Genomic DNA, 11,967 nt, shown 5'->3' on the forward strand with positions numbered 1-11,967 from the left:
TAGATAGATAGATGTAGATATAGATATATATATATATAGATATATAATCCATCTTTTTATTTCTAGGTACATTTCATTTTACTCAAAAAGATTTCACTTTGTAAATGTACTGAGAATTTGTGGTCTGTCATATGCACTCAACTAGAGAAAATGCTATCTGCTTGAGAATTACATGAATTCTTCAGCTGTTGGAATGTCCTACAGTTATCTAATAAGTCCATATGTGTAATATTCAATTTAGTTCTGCCCACTCTTTCTTGACTTTCTGTATGCAACAAATGTCCATTGCAAAAAAATGAGGTGCCAAGTTCCCCTACTAGCATTGTACTGGTGCCACTGTCTCCCTAATTTCTTCTGGAAACATAAATGTCACATTCACCCACATGATTATTAAAATCATTCAGTCATGCACACAAAGTTTCATCCATATCCCTCAATACTGATCAGTTTAATCAAAAGTGTTAATTCAACCTAGATGTGGTAGCACAGGTCTGTAATCCCAGCATGTTGTGAGGCTCAGGCAAGAAGATTACAAGTTCAAGTCTAGTCTAGGCAGTTAGTTTAGCAACTTAGCAAGATATTATCTCAAAATACAAAATTAAAAAAGCTCAGTACAAACAGGATATGGGTTGAATCCCCAGTACTACAACAACAACAGAAGGTATATGAATTCAATTACTATTTATTCCATGAATTAACTCCTAATCAACATTTCCATTGTGTGTGTGTGTGTGTGTGTGTGTGTGTGTGTGTGTGCGCATGTATGTGAAGAGAAAAATCTTAGCTGACTTTTAAGAGAAAAATAGATCTGTAGAACTTCATTTATATGTGTCTTTTAAAATTATGCCATTAACATGCACACACTCAATTTTAGTACCTTTTAAATAGCTATATAAGATAAATCTCTGAGGACACTGCCGGGGAGGTGAAAGAAAAGGCAGGAAGCTATAATCAAAATTTAGATATATATTAGATTTCCAAAATCATGCACTATGTGTTTTTATTTTCACTGATAATCAAATCATGTTTAGTAAGAAAGATGATTTTAAAGGGAGAATTATAGAAAAATATTTTAAAATCAGAATCTACTAAATATATATCATTGATTTATTCATGCAAAAACTTCCTTGAGTCTGCTAGAACTGTGGTAGACTCCAGCATGATAAGCTATTAAGTATGACTAATCTACTTAGTTAATTTGAGTGGTAAACTTTGGTGTCATACCTTTAATTATACTAACATAGAAAATGAGTAAATGTATAATTCATTATATTTATATAGAAAATAATTTAATTGAAAATGTGATTGCAATAATAGAAATGTATCTTCAAATAAGATTTTTCTTTTGAACTATTTCAATATTTTTAAGTTTTCATTTTTACTAGTACATATTTGCATTGCAAACTTCCATGGGGAGTTGGTAAATGTACCTAATATATCTTAATTTCTTTTTAATACCCTTTCACTTCTCTCCTTCCCCCCTCCATCTCTTGATCTCCTTCTCATTTTAATAAAATCTATCTTCTTACTTCCTATCATCTATCTCTCATTTTATTCTTTATGCTATCTTTTAGGTTTCTGATAAAAGAAAAACAAAGCAGTATTTATGCTTGTGTGTCTGGTTCATTTCATTTAATATTATAGTCTCAATGTGCACCCTTTTTTTGCAAATGACTCAAGTTTAATCTTTTCTTTGTGCAGAGTATATGCTCCAATGTGTATAAACACAACATTTTTTATCTATTCATCTGTTAATGAACATATAGGCCACATCCAAGATTGAGCTAATACAAATTGTGCTGCTAGAAACATGAGTATGCATTTTAACATATTTTTCTTTTAAATATATTCAAATATATGTTTAGGTCTACTTAGATTAATCAACCCAGGAGATAAGTTTTGTTGATTTTACTATTTGCCATGCTAATATATTGAGATTTTTTTAGAGAAATTATAAATCATTTTTACTTCCATAAATCCAAACAATGTTATAGCATCCCCAAGGTAGGCAGCACATCTCTCTCTTATAGATTAATAAACTAAACCTCAAAGGAGTTATGCAAAGTTTATAACCACAAGAAGTCAAAGACTTCATAAATAAACTCAAATTTTCAGGCACTAAATCTTAGAAGCAAAATGTGATTCCCAACTATCCAAGGTTTTCATGTCCTAGCATGATTTTTTGAATCTTTTGTCACATGGCCTACAACATACTATAATAAGGCTCAAATAATGTTTTATTCAGAAATTTGCTGCAAAGACTCTGTCAGGTGTCTCTGTGGACTAGAGAGATCACAGGCTATTAGCCTAGCATTAGTTACAGCTACCATGGTGAGACAACATGGACAGAGATTTATGGTGTGCAGCTGAAGTATGTAAACATGTTTTTACCAAGTGTGGTAGCACTGGTAGCAATCCTGTACAGTAAGTACCTCACTCTATACTGATACCTTAGAAAGTCAGTCAGTCTGCTTGAGACTATTTTTTGTTCCACATAAAACAGGAATACGATTGCATTGTCTTGGCAGTATCATCATAATGGTACTATTTCTTAGACTTTATACTCTAAAGCAAATATACGCAAAAGTTTTACTTTGTGTTGTAATTCTCTTGACATCAGCTTCTCTTTTTTACTAATTGCTGAAACAAAAATTCATTTCAATTAAATCCCTCTCTTAAAACAAAGGTCTTTTTGAGAAATCCCTCTTTTCAAGGCATTTATTAAGTTTTTACTGTCACTTGTCATAGAGGTGACAAGCTCTATTCCCTCATGAGTATCAGCTGATTGGTAATTTTCTTCCTGAGCTTGGTCAAGATGTTTAATTCTGCTTGGAATAGATCCTTTGGCCTTTTTTTTTTTTTTTGTACCAAGAATCAAACCCAGGACCTGGAGCTTGCCAGGCAGGTGCTGTGACGGAGCTGTGTCCCTGGCCCTTGGCCTTTTATTCATTGTCTTCATTCTGGTACAGTTTTCTTGCATGGTCACTAGCATCTTGCATTATATGTTGTTTGGTGCCAAGTTTTACTATATTGTTCACATGTTGGGCAGACAGTGTTATAAATTGCCACGGATCTACTTTCAGCTCCACTTGGGCAAACCTGCAATCTTTCAGCTATCTCCTGCTAAGCCTGTAGCTCTTCGGATGTAGTAACAGTCTCCACATTGGGACACCAAGGACATTCCATCCCTTTCTTTTGGCAGAGACCCTGTAGACTAATAAGGTTTTACTTAAATGCATCTACACAGTACTTTTTGTAGCTATTACTACTCTATTATAAAGGTTCATATTAGTTTTAGGACAAAACAGACGGTCAGCCATTTTTGGAAAACTTGAAACCTTTTAAATCACCGAAATTTACCACCTAACCCCACAAATATATCGGTATATTTTTATCATTTACTTTTTAGTGGGTTATTCTTTCTTACTTTATGAAAAAATAAAATAATTTGTCAAAACCAAATAATAAGGAAAAACAGTAATTATTGCACTGTGTAGATTTCTTAAATGTAATTAGCTGGTACATGACATAAATTGAAATGATTCTTAATAATAGCACAAATTTTCTTTTAAGGGAACTAAGATATACTATTAGCTTGGTATAAACACCTTCCACTTGAAAATTTGCAAAAGCTATGAGTCTAATTGTGTGTCATTACATTTCTTCTTCCCTTTGGCCTTTGTCTTAAAACTACTGCATAGCAAAAACAACTTTTGCATTATATTTGTACCCTTTCTAATTTACAGTTTATGCACTGAACTTTAGTTCATAATCTTGCTCTTATTATTATATAACTGAATTTAAGGAACTGCAAATCTCTCTCTCTGTCTCTCTCTCTCTTTTTCTCTCTCTCTTACTCTCTCTGGAATTTCAAGCCTTTACTAAGGTAAAAAAATTATACATGAGAACCAAAAATAAAGACATTTTGCTTTATCATTATTTTCCTTTCATTTCTCTATGGGAATAATCCTTGGACTAATGGTCTTATCTCAACAAGAAATGGTACAAACATGGAGAAAAAAATTACCCTTAATGGAAAATAATTTAGATGCTTTTTAAAATACTCCCCAAATATACTTTAAAAACACACACTATCTAGCATATTATCGATATCTAATAAAATTATATCAAAGCTATTTGGTATTACTATTATATATAGACACATGCATACATTTATATATGCATATTTAAGTTACACACAATTTTATATGATTAACTTAGTTTAGACATAATGAATCAAATTGTGCTTACAGAAAATAGTCATTGTCATATTTGTTAATACTGTATGTTCCTGGTAAGCAGAGTTAGTTTTCCTTCATCAAAACTGAGGACAGAAAATCTATGCTGGATTGGTATTCCTATGAGTGATTACAAGAAAGTTATTACTTTTCATTTTGCAACAAGAACCAACTAGGAGACTAGGCCAATTCTTGGTCTTAAAGTTCCATGCTGGAGCTATGCTTAGACAAATTTGGATACCTCCAGCATTTTAACTGCATTACACAAAGAGTTGTCTTTATTTTTTAAATATTTTAAATCAATTTAATAAACTATCCTGTCTTGCTCTGTGGAGATTCTAGAATATCTCACATGGAGCTAAAACAAGTGATTGCAATTTTTCAACCATATACTTGTGTGTATCTCTATGTATTCACTACATATGTATATTGACTCATATTTAAAGAGATTATATCTAAATATTATTTAAATGTTTCAAAATTTTGAAATAAGCTATTACGTTTTCTCAAATGTTATTCTGGAATTTCAATAAGAAATTTTTATAGCCATAACCCTATACATCATCAGACAGTTTCTAAGTTCTTTATTTTTCTGAAATATTATATGGCTATTTATTGGAAAGAACTGACATATAAAAGGAAAATAAATACTGTCTTTTATTCAAAAAAGATAACTTGGTTTGTCAAAAATACTTCAAAAAACCATTAAAGGATAAATACTATACTGGAACCATATAGGAAAGATAGACTGGCAAGGAAAGGTATAGGAAGATTTTTAATTTATTACGAATAAAAATGCCATAGTTAAAATTTATGTAACTGCATGTACAATAAAATTCGAAGCATTCAAGTTTCTGAATTTTTTGACAAATATTCCCAGTCATATAAGTGGTACTACTATCATGACACAGAATTCATACATCACCACCTTGAAGGTCCCCCATGGCCTTATACCACCAACCCTTCCCCTCAGCACTGAAAACCTTTAAGCTGTTATTATCGCAATAATTTTGCCTTTCATACAATTTGTAAAAATGGAATATTATAGTATGTTATGTTTTATGGTAGGCCTCTTTTACTTAATATAATGCTTTTGAGTTTATCTGTACAATTACTTATGTTAGTTAACTGATTTTTCTTCCTGAGAAATCTCCTACTTTATGAATATATCAACTTAGACTTCATTTTCAAAACCTAGTGCACATTTTGGGTATTTCCAATTTGATCGACATTTCTACCACTGACTACTATTGATATTATCATCATTTTATTTTCAATTTATATTTAATGAATTTTACTTGTATTATTTTATTGTCTAAAGTTAGACAATAAATACTTCAGCATCAAACACTGGGGACATTCTTAAAAATTATGTTAAGTTCAGAACTTAGATTATAAAACTATTAAGTATTTATTTGAATGTAAAAATATAATTGTGAGGTTGAATGTTTAAAGGTGTTTCTGGAGTAGAATTTAGGTGTGCAAAATTAAAAGAAAAGGACAGAAATTAGCAAGCATTTTCTGGAGTAGAATTTAGGTGTGCAAAATTAAAAGAAAAGGACAAAAATTAGCAAGCATTTTCTTAGTGATATGATTTGACATAATTTTCTCAAACAATATTTTCCTGTAATTGATAGTAATGTATAAATTTGATGCACAAAAATATAAAAAGGATCATATAAAATTGGTAAGAAGAGCCTCGTAGAAATTGTACTACAGTAACAATTCTAGAATTTTTTATTAATTGTTTATTGGTATAATTTAACTATACATAGTCATATTCATAGAATTTAAGTATACATAATCCTAATCATATATGCTATATCTTGATTCTTCTTTTTCTTTTCCAAATCTTGTCCCTCTCTTCAACACCTCTTCACATCCTTGTTTACAAAACTTTATGTCCATTTTTTTCTTCTTTAATCATTGTTTTCTTTTCCATTTTTTCCTTCGCCCCTGCCCCCTCCCTAGTTCCACTTTCTTTTGAACCATTTCTTCTTATTTCACAACACCTATTAAACACACGGATCCTTATTTACATTTTCAGTTTCTCACATCAGAGAAACAATGCAGTACTTACACTTGTGACTGATTCATTTCACCTAAAATTATGGGTTCAAGGGGCATCCATTTACCCAGAAATGTCTCAAGTTTATACTTCTTTATGGCCAAGTAGTGTTCCATTGTATAAAAAACACATGTTTTTATCCATTTGTCAGTTGATAAGCATTTGAGTTGTTCCATAATTTAGCTATTGCAAACTGTGCTGCTATCAACATGGGTGTGCATATATGTCTGCAACATTGTTGTTGCAGAGATTGCCTTTATCTCTGCATCATGTTTTTAATTCTTCTGGGAAGATACTCAGAGGGGAATAGGTGGGTCAAATTGGATCTCTAATCCTTGTTTTTGAAGAATTTCTATGCAGATTTCCACAATGGTCACAGTGTATTCACCCACCAACAGTGGAGAAGCGTTCCTGTTTGCCCAATTCCCCACCAGTATTTGTTATTGGTTGACTACACGATAATAGCCGTTATTCCTGTGGTGAGATGGAATTGCAGCATTGTTTTAATTTGCATCTCTCAAATGACCAGTGATATTGAGCATTTTTTCACATGTTTATTTTCCATTTGTATTTCTTCCTCTGAGAAGTATGTATTTATCTCAGCTGCTCATTTTTGGACTGGGTTTTTAAATTGGGAGGGTCTAATTTCCAACTCTTAATACGTTCTTTATATTAGTTCCTTGTCTGAAGGACAGCTGGCTAAAATTATTTCATGCTTAGTGGGATGGTTTTTACCTCTCTTGGTAATTTACTTTGCTGTGCAAAATCTTTTTAAGAGGATGAGATCCTAGTTATTGATTCTTTCCCAAGGCACTGCGGTTTTGTTCATAGTCTTTGCCTATACCTCTGTCTTCAAGAGGTCTACCTATTTTATCTTATAGAAAATTTAATGTTTCTATTTGATTCATTTTGATTTTAGGTTAATGCACAGTGATAGTCATGGGTCAAGTTTTAGTCTTTGGCATGTGGAAAACCACTTCTTCTAGCATCATTTATTAAACAGGCTATCTTTCTTCCAGTGAACATGTTTGGAATTTTTGTCAAAGATAAGGTGGGTGAATGTGTTTGGAGTTGCTTTTTCATTTTTTAGTTTGTTCCACTAATCCTCAGGTGTCTTTTTCTGCCAGTACCATGCTATTTTTATCACATAGATTTGTAGTATAGTCAACAAATCAGGGATTGAAATGCACACTGCCTTATATATATTGTTCAGAATTGCCTTTACTATTCTAGGGTTCTTCTGGTACCAAATGAATTTTAAGAATGTTGTCTCTAGTTCTGTGAGGTATGCTAATAGTATTTTGATTGGGATTGCATTAAATATTCACAAGAGTTTTTTATATGGCCATTTTCACTATAGTGATTCTTCCTACCTAAGAGCAAGAGATATCTTTCCATTTTCTGATATCCTTTTTGATCTCTTTTTTCAAAGTACTATAGATTTTAATGTAGATATTTTTCACTTCCTTCTCTAGATTGATTGTTAAGTGTTTCATTTTTTCAATGCTACTAGAAAGGTGCTGTTTCCCTAATTTTTCTCTCAGAGTTTGTTATTTTTGTATAGGATTGCAATTGATTTTTGAGTGTTGACTTTGTATTCAGGTATATGGCTGAATTAAAATTGTAAATCCTAAGATCTTTTGGTAAACATTTTGGGACCTCTATATAGAGTACCATATCATCTGCAAATGATAACTTAAATTATTCCTTTCTTATCTTTATTCATTTTAATTTTTTTTCATGTCTAATTGCACTGGCCAATCTTTCCAGAACAATATTGAGTATGAGTAGTGATAATGGACATTCTTCTCCTGTTCCTGATTTTAGAGTGAAAGCTTTCAGTATTTGTTTATTTAATATGACGTTGGGAGATGGTTTGTCATAGATGGCTTTTATCAGATAATTTGAATTCCTTTGCATTCACTAAAGTACGTTCTATGGGTTGCTATCTAGTCTGTTTTGGAAATGTCCTAGGTGCAGCTGAGAAGAATGTGTATTCTGATGGTGTGGTGTGGTGTGGAACACATTGTAGCCATCCACTAAATCCATTTATTCACAGGTTTGATTCAATTTTGATATTTCTTTGTCAATTTTTTAATCTAGTTGACCAGCTGCTTTGTGACAGTCAGATATTAAAGTCTCCCATTACAACTGTGTTACTGTGTAATTTATTTTTCATTTCCATTAATATTTGTATTATATACTTGCATGCACTGGCATTTGGTGCATATATATTTATGATTTTTATCTCTTCTTCTTGGAGTTTGCCCTTAACAAGTATGTAGTAACTTTTGTCTCTTTTGATCAGTCTTGGCTTGAAGTTCACATTGTCTGTAAATAGAATAGCTACCTCTGCTTTTTCCTCATTCCTGTTGTATGGAGTATTTTTTTTTCAACCTTTGACTTTCAGTCTATGAATTTATTTTGAGTTAAATGTATTTCTTGCATGCAGCATATTGTTGGATCTTTCTTCTTGTTCCATTCTCTTTTGATTGGTGAACTGAGACCATTTATACTGTTGATTATAATGGATATGTATTGACTTATCCTTCTCATTTTATTTTCCTGGTTTTGGTACTCTGTGGTCCCCTCTGTTTAAATGCTGGCACTACCTGATGGCTTCTTTCTATTGGTGTTCTTGAAATTGTGGTTTTGACTATCTCTTTCCAAAATATACTTCAGGAGATTTTGTACAGCTAGTTTTGTGGTCCTGGATTTCTTCTTGTTCTTTTTCATCAAAGATTCTTATTTTTCCATTGATTTTGGAAGATAATTTTTCAGGGTAAATCAATCTAGGTTAGAGGTTGTTTTCTTTTAGGGCTGCTAAGCTCTACTTGACTTAGGTTGAGAAGTCTGCTGGGATTCTGTTGGGTTTTCCACTGGTGATTTGTTTTTCACTAACTGCTTTTAATATTCTGTTCTTGGGCTGAATTTCTGAAATCTTGATTATTATTTGCCTTAGTATAGATCTGCTTTGTTCATGGATATTTGGAGTCTTATATATCTCATTTAATTGTATGTTAAATTCATTATTCATGTTTGGAAGTGTTCTGCTATTACATCTGTGCAGATTTTTTTATGGTATTTATGCTATCTCTGATTTTCTTATGGGCCCCACTCATCTTATGTTCTTCTTTACTTCATCTTGCAGCTGTTTGATAGATTTTTCATGGTCCCTTATTATTATTAAGATGCATTTCCAGTCATGGTCGCTAACTGCAAACCTGTCAGCTAGGTCTGACATTCTATATTCCCCTTCTATCTGTTGCATACACTTTCAGTGGAATTTTTAATCTCCTGGATATTTGTTTGAATCTGTTTCATGGCTTCAATTTCTTTCCTATGTTGGGCATTTATGATTTCAGTTGTTTTCCTAAGCTCCTCTATTTTTTATCTGTATCTATTCTAGATTCATTGGGCATGACTTTCATTTTGAGTGTCATTTTTTTTTTTACCTGAGAGATTATATTTTCTATAGCCACCTCCAATATTTTTTCACTTCTACTGCTATTATTTCAGAAGTTTCCAGTGTGTGACCTCTGATTTATGTCTTTGTTTTCTGGAGTTGTCCCAGGTAGACTAGAGGTCTGAGATTGCATTATCCTTCTTTGTACTGTCATTTTCTATTTTCTATTTTTTATTTTGTGTTGGTGTTCATAGATTTCTTATTCTAGTCACCTTTATCATGGATATTGAGGCTTCCCTAGGAAATGAGTATGGCTGAGAAATGTCTTCCAGGTGTAGGTGGTTCTTGGTCTTAATGTTTTTCACAAGAACCTACCTTCCCAATTTATTAAAGATGAGAAGTTGCTATACATTTGGCTCACTACCCTGTCCTTTGGTACTGGACTATGGTGATGTTTTTTACCCAAAACATTCAGAGCATTGTCATATGAAAGTGAAAAACTCATTATTGTGTGTATGACATCCTGGCTATAGTAGTACAATTACCAATATCAATAACATCAAGCACAACCTAGCAACTGACAAGCTGTCCTAACTCTCAGTTTGCTACCTTAAACTATAGAAGCAGCTCTACAGTTACATAACAAAATACAACATGTACCTGAACTTGTATGTAATGAATTTTCCCTTGGTAGATTAATTTAATCCTGCTTGGGGAGGTATTTAAGAAGCATAGGGGATTAAACAGAAAGATGAATGAAGAGAAATATAGTAGGGAAGCAAGGCTGCGTGTCACAGGATGAGCACCCAAGTTTTGGGAAACTAGAGAGGACCACTGAAAAGAAACAGTGATGAAGCAGAATAATATTGATGTGAACCAGAAAAAGAAGTGACTATGTTCATTTACATGAAAGTATCATAAAATCAAGAGATAGCTGAGGGAAGAGAAATAAGATGAATAAAGCAAAACAAAACTGAAGGTATAAAACCTATATTGTTCTAAAAAATCAAAAACAAATAAGAAACAAAACAAAACAAAACAACCCAACAAAACTGAAAAGGGAAAAATTCTCAAACAAGACAAAGAAAAATAGTAACATTCTTCTGGCATTCATATTTCTGTGCTAGTGTCCAAATCAGATTCCAGAAATGTGCTGTGTAACCTTGCCAAATTTGCAGTAGGATTTGTACTGGGTGTGGGTCTGACGTTGGTCTCTGGATGTGGGACTCAGAACTGGTCTTCAGGTGATGTTTTGGATACCTATTTCTCTTTACCATGTTTGTTTCTGTGATGCTCTTTTAGTTGTTCTAGCACCCTTGGGTAGGGAGAGAGTAGGGTTGCTCCCAGACCCATGTACGGTTGGTCCTTCATACTACAAAGTTCTTTTACCCACTGGTGCTAGGGCAGGGGGAGTGCCCTCATCCCACCACAGGCAAGGCTGCTTACCAACTTGTGCCGCTGGGCCAAGGTGGCCACCGGAGTGGAGTCTGATTGGTCTCAGCTCCTACATCTCAGTAGAATTCTCCCTAGTCTGCTTTTCAGCTGCCAGCAGTCCACTGTGATTGGACAGCTCTTCCCTCCTTCCACTACAGGAATTTGACCATGAAGTGACCCGGTACTGTTCTGCTGCTGACACTTGCCCCAGGCCCCTTGACATAAAATGGCAGCTCTGCCCACGTACTTCTGTTCTTTGTATCTGTGTGCCAAAACATTGCAACGGTTCACCTCATTCACTATCTGCTTGCTCTGCGAAGTCTCTCAGCACAGAGTCCCACTGCTCTGGGCCTACTCCACCAGAGTGCACTGGGGCTGGGCCTGCTCTGCCAGGGTGTGTTGAGGCTCTAGCATTTCTCAAGGTACATTATACAATGGTACATACTAAGTGAAATGTCTTTTCTCAAAATTTATAGTACATTGAAAATCTTTTCAATTATTTGAGACTCACAAAATAAATAAGCAAACTAAACATTCTGAGAAATTCTATATTACTGAAAACCAGTTTTCTCAAAGTTTACAACTGAACCCTTGTCCAGTCACAGCTAGTATACATAATTAGGAAAAATGGTTTACCTTGTGAGATACATGTATGTATTGATCGTGTACACACATTAGTAGAGATTGTTTTTCTTTTTTTTTTTTTTTTTTTTTTTTTTTTCTCCGGTACCAGGAACCAAACTCACGACCTTGCACTTGCCAGGCAGGCGCTTTTGCCGCTTAGCTAAATCCCCAGCCCCAGATTGTTCTGATTTGAACTT

Source organism: Chinchilla lanigera, unplaced genomic scaffold (assembly GCF_000276665.1).
Source record: "Chinchilla lanigera isolate Chin_1 unplaced genomic scaffold, ChiLan1.0 scaffold00016, whole genome shotgun sequence".
Lineage (NCBI taxonomy): Eukaryota > Metazoa > Chordata > Mammalia > Rodentia > Chinchillidae > Chinchilla > Chinchilla lanigera.